At 37.9% G+C, this 11,285-nt stretch overlaps 1 pseudogene; it reads left to right on the top strand.

Annotated features, from left to right (window-relative positions):
- The first annotated feature begins 2,449 nt into the window (after positions 1-2,449).
- LOC113636864 lies at positions 2,450-5,102 on the top strand (annotated as a pseudogene).
- The last annotated feature ends 6,183 nt before the right edge of the window (positions 5,103-11,285 follow it).

Here is an 11,285-nt window from a genome sequence, read left to right as displayed (position 1 = left end):
AAACCCAAGACCAAGGATTTTCATTCATTTTCTGAATTTGTCCCATCTAAGGGAAACGTTTTGGTGGACCCAGAGTTTTAGTGATACAGTGTAAAGAAACCGAGTGAAAAGGAACTGAGTGAATAGGTTTAATCAAGTTAAAATGAACCATAATTAGAATAGTGATAAAGAGCATGTTGAACCATGTAGACATTGTACATCTCCAAAGGTTTTGCTGTGTTAGCCTTGTTAAGACACGTTGCACCGGGACACTGGGCTACTGACCCAAAACATAGATCTTTTAGTACAGACTTCCAGATTTACTGCCATCTGGAGTAATTTACTGGCATAAAATCTGTTCCTTCAGTCCCTCCAACTTCATCAGGTTCTGCCAGGTACAACATGATATTGCTCTTAACCTTTAAAAGGCAATTGAACATTTAGGAAATAAAAAGTTAAAATTTAAACCAATTCTTCTGCTAAAGGGACTTGTTTAAGAAGAATTTTGGTTATGATAATAAAATGGCAGAAGCATGACCTACTGCCGATATTATGTGCTGCTTCAACTTATAAATAATTATCACAAAAAGTGCCTTCTTTAAATTATGTCTTGTGAACAAAGCAAGTTTATGGATAAGACAGAAACTGCACACGTCCACATTTATGCTAGATAAAGTTGCTTGTCCTGGACCTTAGACACACCCCTTTTTGGGATAATGATATGAAAAGTGATAGTTACTGCACAAGAGTTGTGGATATATATATATATATATATTAGGGGTGGAGCCGAAACCGAATACGGTTTTCGGAAAGGCACAAATAGCGTGTTTTTTACGAATACTTATTTCGAACAAATACTTAAAAAATAATTTGTATTCGGGAACAAGAAAAACTTCATATCATAAAGCTGTGTTTTCTCATGAGACCGCAGTGCAGCCCGCATGAGTGAGTGAGTGAGTGACGTTCAGGAGTCGGGGGGGTGGGGTGGTAAAAGAGGTGACTGACACAGGCTGACACTTCACTGCATCACTATTTTTGTTGAATAGATTTTTGTACCTTAACTGGGTTCCGGAGGCAGTTCATAACGGAGTTTGATCGGGAGATTATTTCATTACGCTGCATTATTGACGTCTGCAGTCGGGTGCTCTTATGTTCGCTCTGTTTACGTACTGTAGCTCTATTAGCTCGGTAATTTAGACAATAGGCTGTTGACAGAGTAACGTTAACGTTCGGTTAAAAAGGATAAACAATGCTTGTGTAGTTGTGTCGAATTGTATGTACTTGTGGGAGTTATATGGTACGTTTAAGTTACTCTGTCTTTTGCAGACAGCAAGATGTAGGCTATAGGCTAGAAGAGTGTGGCTGCTGCTGAGCATCTCTTGGTCCTCCACCTGCCAAAAAAAATTGCTCAACTTCTGTGTGGAAGCATTTATCTTCTTCCAAGTGAAATATGGTTAAGTTATGGTTAACATAAAACATTTAAAAAAAATTGAAAACATAAAAAATAAATAAAAAATAATTGAAAACATAAAAAAACCTTTGTGTCTTTTTTTGGCAGACAGTTGACAATAGCATTGCTGTATCTTTTAGTATTAAATAGAATACAACGTTTGTTCTGCCAGATCTCCCAGTCAGTGGGTGATAAAGTTTAGTTCTTGGAATTTTGTGCATTAGAAAGAAGTTCTTTCAGAAGAAGAACAGTTCTTTGAAGTATTATTTGTTTTTATTCTATCTGTTCAGCATCCTCCAACAAGGACGGGTGGTGGTGGGGTTCATAATGTTCACAATGCTATTTTATTAGTTGTTGGTTTAACCATGGATGAGGTAATGGCTGTTATGTTATTTTCTTTTCAGTGACGTTCCTTGTTACATGTTCAAAAAACATCAACCAATATTGCATATGCATAATTATTATAATGAATATAAAGAATACTTACACTATAACATAAATTAGAAGTGTAACGCAAAAAAAACTTTTTACGGCTATTTTGAATTTTACTCGAATACAAATACAAATACTTGTACCCCCTCAACAAATAGATACAAATACCAGCTGCTTTGCACACCCTAATATATATATATATAAATCTGTGTCTGTGTGTCTTTAATTTCTGTGCTTTTTTTGTTTGTGTTTGTGTTTTTTCCTTGTATTTTTTTATTATTTTTATACTTACTATACTTCTTGAGCTCTGTTTCGAGCTATTGTGTTTCCTTTTTGTTAAATGTTCCAGTCAACCTGTTCCTTCTATCGCTGTAAAGTTTAGTAACTATTGTGTTCATCCTTTTGTTCTACTACATTGTTTAAAAAACCTCCCACCAATGTACCCAGGTTGAAAATGTTTTCAGAGGAAGAAAATTTAATTCAAAATTAAAAATTAAAACGTACCAGTGGAGTGCGGCTTAGTGTTTCTCCACCAATGAGAGTCAAATCAGGAAGAGGAAATGCCCCATCTCCATGACGACGGAGCCGAGAAAATATAAATAACTCCACCCCCAAATTTAAGACCATTCCGTGTACTCTTTTAAACTTTGAGAATTCAAGGTCAATTTCAACTTTTTTAAAGAAGCTTGTATTTAGATACACATTAAATCCACCGTCTTCAAAATGGTAAGTATTATTTGTCTACCATAAAAAATGGTTACCGATCAGTTTATTCATACTTTATGAGTGAAATCGTTAAAGTTTATTAAACCTTAATGTATGCAATATAATGTTTTTTATAAAGTCTTTGTACTGAATTTACTAAACATTTTACACGGTTTGATTTGTATTTGATCTAAGGTTTCACAATTATTTCCTTGTATGAAATAATAATGGACATTTAGAATCAGAATCAGAAGGAGATTTATTGCCAAGGATGATTGTGCAAATAAGGAATTTGTTTTAGTGTAAAACCCTTCCAGTACACAGAGACAACAACACAGAAAATAAATTAATAAAATAAAATAACACTTATTTAAATGCAAATATACAAACAATTTAAAAAGTAAATAAATTGTCTGCTAAGGAGCAGAGGGCTTTGTGTATGCTGAGCAACACCACGGCCATTGCCGAGGCCTGGGCTCGTCTCGATCACAAGTGTGATCTGATGTACGCCAAGCGTGCCTTACTCGAGTGTAATATTTTCACATAACCCACATAATTAAAAAAAAAGAAAATTCTGTTCAGAAGAAATTTAGTGTGCTCTGTTGTAGCAGTTACTCACTTAGTGAGGTTGCTAACAATTATTAGTTGTGCACTGCCTCTAGTTTTCTTTTTAGAGAAACAAACACACACACACACACACACACACACACACACACACACACACACACACATATAGATGTAGAAATTATATGTTCAATGTGGAGATAGAAAGTTATCTGATTTTCATATCTGCGCTGCCAGGAAGTTAAATATTGTGTTCAACAAATATGGAATAGAGCAAGAATAAATTGTCTTGCATCTGTCCTTTTTGTTTCTACAGCGTGAGTGCATCTCTATCCACGTGGGTCAGGCCGGTGTCCAGATTGGCAATGCCTGCTGGGAACTCTATTGTCTTGAACACGGCATCCAGCCGGACGGACAGATGCCCAGCGACAAAACCATCGGAGGTGGAGACGATTCCTTCAACACTTTCTTTAGTGAGACTGGAGCTGGAAAACACGTCCCCAGGGCTGTGTTTGTGGATCTGGAGCCTACTGTCATAGGTAAGATTAATATCTTATGGCACATGTCTTTCAGTTACTAGTGCTCTGGATGTTAACATAATTGATTTATATTTGATTTTTTTTCCTTTAGATGAGGTGCGTACTGGAATATACCGCCAGCTGTTTCATCCTGAGCAGCTCATCACAGGAAAGGAGGATGCTGCTAACAACTACGCTCGTGGTCACTACACCATTGGCAAGGAGCTGATTGACCTGGTACTGGACAGGTGCCGGAAACTGGTGAGCACCTTTTGGGCAATTACTTTGTAAAATTATCAATATTCTTTTGAAAAATCATTCAGATCAGCTTTCTAATCATCTCTGAAGGCTGATCAGTGTACAGGGCTCCAGGGTTTCCTGGTTTTCCACAGCTTCGGTGGTGGAACCGGTTCTGGTTTCACCTCCTTGCTGTTGGAACGCCTGTCTGTTGACTATGGTAAGAAGTCCAAGCTGGAGTTCTCCATCTACCCAGCTCCCCAGGTGTCTACAGCTGTGGTGGAGCCCTACAACTCCATCCTGACCACACACACCACCCTAGAGCACTCCGACTGTGCCTTTATGGTAGACAATGAAGCCATCTATGACATTTGCCGTAGGAACCTAGATATTGAGCGTCCTACTTACACCAATCTCAATAGGCTTATTAGCCAGATTGTGTCATCAATCACTGCATCTCTCCGTTTCGATGGTGCCCTCAATGTCGATCTTACTGAATTCCAGACCAACTTGGTGCCTTACCCCCGTATTCATTTCCCACTGGCCACCTATGCTCCAGTAATCTCTGCAGAGAAGGCTTACCACGAGCAGCTCTCTGTGGCCGAAATCACAAACGCCTGCTTTGAGCCCGCCAATCAGATGGTAAAATGTGACCCACGTCATGGCAAGTACATGGCCTGCTGTACCGTAGTGATGTGGTGCCCAAAGATGTGAATGCTGCAATCGGCAACATAAAGACAAAGCGCAGCATCCAGTTTGTGGACTGGTGTCCCACTGGGTTCAAGGTGGGCATCAACTACCAGCCCCCCACTGTGGTTCCAGGTGGAGACCTGGCCAAGGTGCAGAGGGCCGTGTGCATGCTGAGCAACACCACGGACATTGCCGAGGCCTGGGCCCATCTCGATCACAAGTTTGATCTGATGTACGCCAAGCGTGCCTTCGTGCACTGGTATGTGGGTGAGGGTATGGAGGAGGGCGAGTTCTCAGAGGCCAGAAAGGACACGGCTGCCCTGGAGAAGGATTATGAAGAAGTTGGTGTTGACTCCATTGAAGGTGAGGGAGAAGAAGAGGGAGAGGAGTATTAAAATTTTAGATGAAAGTCATTTTCTACTGTGAGATGTAATGAATTTTAAATAATGATAAAAAAAACAAAAAATAAATAAATAAAAAAAATCACTGTATGCAAAAACATAAAAATAAAACTTATTTCCAGTTCACACACTTGTTTGTCTTTAATTGCATTTTCCAAGAAAAAAATCTAATAGAAATAGAAAGAAAAAAAGAAAAAAAAAACTCAATTTCCAATGCAAAACAGTTTTAGTAGCCAACACACATTGTGAACATTTTGAGAAAATAGCACACTGGTAGGCATGTGCAAGAGTTATAAGGCTCACAATTTATTTGCCAGGAATGGCTTGGACTGTTCCCTGCCAGGACACTAGGAGGGACATTCTGGCAGTTTTTGTTGTGTTCCGTGTGATTTTGTTTTTGATTTTGTGTATTATGTGTGTTGCACCGCCCTATCCTATCCTATACTGTATATACACCTGTTCGTTGTGTTTCAATGATAGGCCCAAGACAACAGGTTTATATATGGATGACATGCTGATTTCTTGTTTTTGGTTTGTTGATGTTTTCTGTTTCAATGGTCCCAGTGTTTGTAGTCTTAATGTCCTTAATTAAAAGCCTTTTAATATTATAACACAGCATCTTTCACAACATTTTTGGGAGCCCTTGCTGTACCAATATTTAAAGATATTGCACATTTATAAATAGCGATAGATTTTGTTAATATGACTTCATCCAGGAGAACAGAAATCCTTGTGTGTGATTTTTATTTACCTAAAAAAGAAAACCCTGTTTCCTTTCAAAATCATGTACTATTCTGGAAGCATATCTGCTATCAGTATAAATTGTAACACTTTTGCCTTGTGCTAATTTGCAGGCTTCTGTTAGAGCAATTAACTGTGCTGGTGCAGAGAGGTGTCCGATTCAATTTGACTGTCATTATACATGTACTATACAAGTCGAAAAAATGCAGTTTTGCATCTAACCAGAAGTGCAATATGCAGCAAGTGCAAGATGTACAGTACTTACAGTATGAACAGGATAATATACATACAAATATGCAATGGATATATAGGTTGGGTGCTTTAGACATGACATATACACATTTTTATATATTATATTGACAAATATAATATTTGCATCTGTTACATAATTGTACTGTTGTCCATCCAACTTCTGTAAAAGAAGTGACTGCAGGGTTTAGTACAGATCAGTATTCCACTTTCACATTTGGAATTTAAGAGTAAGACATTATCTCTCAACCATTGTGCTGTTTGCTGACATATGTGCTGTTTTCTGTTAGAGAAGATGTTACTGCATCTGGAACTGGAAGTACACTAGAAGCATTGATTTATTTTTCATATGTTCTTACAGATCTTATATACATACTGTAGGCAGTCCCACTGCTAATGGATCCAGTTTATTTGAAAAATTGCCTACTGGTCTTAATTTTCCTTCATGATCTTGCCATAATACTGAAATCATACACACCTTTTTTTTCCATCTACTACTGTATGTGTGTGAATGATTTGTTGGATCTGGTACATTTAACACTCTTTTTCTGCTTCAGCTGTCCTACTACTGTAAGTGCAATGTGGGCCTGTAGAACTGAATATTTAGTAGATTCAGATTATCTAGCAATGACAGTCAAGTTAAATATTCACACACACACACACACACACACACACACACACACACACACACACACACACACACACACACACAAACACACAAAGATAGTCAGATAATAGTCAATTATAGTAAATTACTTAATCACAAAAGAGAGACTAATAATTCAGCATGTAGCTTGAAGATGGCATGTTTATATATAATTAATTCATTTATACTTCGTAATTCAGATTTAGTAATTCAGATGTTTTATATGTCCACATTTAACCCAAACAGGATAAAAAAAATCCATAGTGTAATAAAATAATACATTTATAGAGAAAACATGGATATCAAACATGGACATGGATATTAACGAGTGTTTGGGGAATATTATTAAAATTTAAAATGTAAGAGAAATAATGCCAAATATCAGGGCTGAAAGTGAAATGGAGATTTCATTATTTGTGTGATAACAAATAACAAATTTATTGGCACAATAAAAACTACAGATTAAAGTTAATGGCTGTGTAACAGAATTATTTCTCTGAAGTGCTCTAAATCAATTTACACAAAATATTAATAAAAAAGTCATTAGAGAGTACATTGTTTAAGAACAGTGGCAGGAAAAAAAATCACAAGGTTTGATGTCAGCAAGAGCAAATAATAGTAAAGTTAAGTTGATGTGATTCTGTCTCTAGTCTCTATCTGACTAGCTAAATTAGCTGTGCGTGAACATTTGCATGAAAAAAACGCCCAAAGGCAACGGTGTTTATAAACGGCAGCTCGATAACCGCGCTGCGCATGAACATGCGTTCATACAGTATGCATGTGCAATCGTGCACGAAATGACGTGTGTGCTTTCCAGCAGCAAAATCTGTTTGGGGACCAGTACAAAAAATAACGTGATAACACTCCTAAACGACAACGTTTATAGTCTCTCAATCAAGGTTACAGCAATGCAATATGGACAACAATGGATTGAATTGAATTGATCGCCATCGTGTGGCCACGTTTAGGGAGTGCAGGTTACTCACACCTTAGAAATAATTTGTAGTAAATATTATTCATTCATTCACTCATTTTCTACCGCTTATCCGAACTTCTCAGGTCACGGGGAGCCTGTGCTTATCTCAGGCGTCATGGGGCATCAAGGCAGGATACACCCTGGACGGAGTGCCAACCCATCACAGGGCACACACACTCTCTCATTCACTCACACACACACACACACACTACGGACAATTTTACAGAGATGCCAATCAAATTACCATGCATTCAATTCAATTCAATTCAATTCAATTCAAGTTTATTTGTATAGCACTTTTTACAATAGACATTGTCTCAAAGCAGCTTTACAGAACATAAACTAGAGCAGAAGGTAAACATAATTTATGATGAAGGAAATAATGAATAATAAAAGTAAATGAATTGACAGAATAAAAAATTCTAGATTATTATTAGATGTATATAGTTCACAATGTGTATGTGTTTATTCCCCAATGAGCAAGTCTGAGGTGACTCAGGCAGCAGTGTGTGGACAGGTGTAGGCTTCATTATTTCTTCATCAATTAAGCAGGTAAAAGGTCGTTGATTCTAAGTGTGGTATTTGATTCTAAGTGTGGTATTTGGTTCTAGGAGTTGATTCTAAGTGTGGTATTTGGTGATGTCCATGGGCTACAGACTTCAGGCAGTCATTGCCTGCAAATGATTTTCAACAAAATATTATAAATTAACATTTTATTTATGATTATATTCATTTATCCAAATACATTTGAGCCCCTGAAAATGTGGGGACTGTGCATAAAAATGGTTGTAGATCCTGAACCTTTTACTTGATATTTTTGTTCAATTGCTTGAATTAAAGCTGAACATCTGCTCTCCAAATGCATCTTGTTTTTTTTTGTTTCTTCTTTTCTTTTCTGTGTGTGTGTGTATATATATATTGGTTCTGTCTTCAATTCTGAATCTTGCTTAACCCTTTGTTTGAATACGGCATGTCACAGTGATTAATAACCAGTTTATATGTTGGTTTCCAGATTCTGGAATCAGGGTTAAACATGGGCTCGGTTTATAATGTACCCAGACGAACGAGAAACACAGAGCCTCCTAGTAGTGGACCTAGGAGTATAGAATACAGTTCTCAAGCCACAGATGTGCTCAAATGGATGTTTTAGATCTAAACAGTGCAGATTAATGTTGTACAACCACAGAGTGCTCTTACTAACCTCCATACATTGCTGGGTGTTGGTCTGGATATTTTTATTCAAATACTCACTTTGTATACCTTGGGTTAAATTCTACTACTACTACTACTACTACTACTACTACTACTACTAAGACTTATAGCAACAACATCAATAATAATAATAATAATAATAATAATAATAATAATAATAATAATAATAATAATGATGATGATGATGATGATGATGATGATCCTTGTGTGTACAGAGAGGTTGCAGCAGAAAAATACACTAGTAAGTTAAAAGCTGTGACTTTCTCTTTGTTTATGAACGGCTTCTATTGTGTGAGCGCTGGTCTTAGACCCGCCTCCTTGCCTGTTCTCAACTGGGTCCAGGAGATGGAGGATAAATATTCGGCCTCTGTGTGGTGTATTTTATTGAGTGGCTTCACTTCAAAAGAGCAGCATCATGTCTGGTACAGACTGGTAGGGGTAATGTACTTAGGCGGATCACTAAGCGGTCCACTCCGCCTGTATGTTGTACTCGTCTAGGGTTCTATGGTCTTCTATGATGGTGTCACCTAGTATTAGGATCTGCTGTTCTCGGGGGATCCCTTTTTCTGCAGATGTGTTGGATTTGGCGTCTTCAATCTTGCCTCCTAACCTGACCTGGATGGGGAGGACGTCCCCGAACTGCGTTTCCACAAATATATTCTCCGTCTAGAAATGTTATTTGAAATGCCCGCTTGGTTCATATGACCTACTTTTATACAGTTTTTTTTTAACTTTGTGCTCTGATCGAGAACCAATCAGGAATGTTTTATATCCAAATCGTACGTACGACTTAGGCGGATAAACGTTCAACACCTGACTACATCAATACAAAGGCTCCTTTAAGAGCCACATATCCGTGAAGGGGGGGGACGCAAATGATGTCAAAAGCCGTATAAAGCAATATCTTATATATATACTGCATTTTTGAGCGCTTCGCCGGTGAGTCTTCTTGTCTGGGTCGAGATCCAGACTGCCGTGCGTCTGTTGCTTCCCGGAGAGTTGGCCAAGCACGCCGTGTCTGAGGTAGTGATGGGAAGTTCGGTTCTTTTCCACGAACCGGTTCTTTCGGACAGTTCAATTTAATGAACCAGTTCAAAAATCCAGTTCACCGGTTCTTTTACGTCCTGACGTAATGACGTCATTCACAATGACGTAATGACACAAATTCCATCATCCCGCTGCCGGCAGATATTAATACAATCAATTTAACACATTCGAAAAGTTCTTTGTAATCATAACTTTAGTTGAATACGTTTCTTACATTTAAGTTTTGCAACTAAAACACCAAGTACAGGCATTTATGTGCAAACGTGGATGTTTTACGCGTCTTAAAGATATAAAGTTAATATAAAAATACAGACTAACCTGCACAATAGTCAATAGTAAAATTAACTGACATATATTGAGTGACATATATTGATTTTTTAAGCCGATAGTTTTTTAGCCTATGACTAGTTACTATGCATATCCAATATGTATAATTTGCTCTGAAGGTTCACGCATGCGCAGCATCAACAGTATGTCGGACGCGTCCGAAACAGTTCTCGGTTCAGTGTACTGATGAATCGCTGTACCAGTTCATCAGTTCTCAGTTCAGTGTACTGGTGCTTCGCTGTATCAGTTCAGTGATTCACGCATGCGCAATATCAACAGCTCGCGCTCACAGTTCTCTCAGCACAACATGTCTCAGTTCAGTGTACAGGAGTTACATATAACTCCGGGATATTAGTTTATTTAGAGTCGGACCGACTGTCAGACATGACTGAAAGTGAGTAACTTTAGTAACTTGTGGATCAGTGCAGACTCAAGACGCCAACTGTTTAGAAGGAATCAGTCCGATTTGGTGAACCGGTTCATCCAGTTCACTAAAAAGAACTGGTTCAAAAGAACGATTCGTTCACGAACTGGTCATCACTAGTCTGAGGGCACAAAGGCCGTCACCAAGTACACCAGCTCCCAAGTAAAGCGCCTTAGCGCCGTCTTTAAAGTGAAAGTGACATGACATACGACTATGTATGGTGACCCATACTCAGAATTCGTTCTCTGCATTTTGACCCATCCAAAGTGCACACACACAGCAGTGAACACACACACACACACACACACCCGGAGCAGTATCAACACAAAGGCTCTTTTAAGAGCCACCCACTTTTACATACAACGTGCAGATCTTCTTTCTGCATGTGAGTGACACACACACACACACACACACACACACACACACACACACACACACACACACACACACACACACAAACAAACAAACAAAAAAGGATAACCACTTTTTTCATGTACGTATTTCATCAGTGCTTATGTATTTTAATTTGTAATTACAATTACCAGCTTTGCTGCCGGTTTTGCTTTTATTTTTTATTTTCCAAACTTTATTGCAATATTTTCAAATAACTTCATAAAATTCTCATTCAAAAGTATATCATGTGTTTTACAATCATACATTTGAATAAAAAAAAGATAAGACTTGCAA

The sequence above is a fragment of the Tachysurus fulvidraco genome, chromosome 19, assembly GCF_022655615.1.
Source record: "Tachysurus fulvidraco isolate hzauxx_2018 chromosome 19, HZAU_PFXX_2.0, whole genome shotgun sequence".
Taxonomy (NCBI): Eukaryota; Metazoa; Chordata; class Actinopteri; order Siluriformes; family Bagridae; genus Tachysurus; species Tachysurus fulvidraco.
This window is presented reverse-complemented; position numbering and strand designations above follow the sequence as displayed.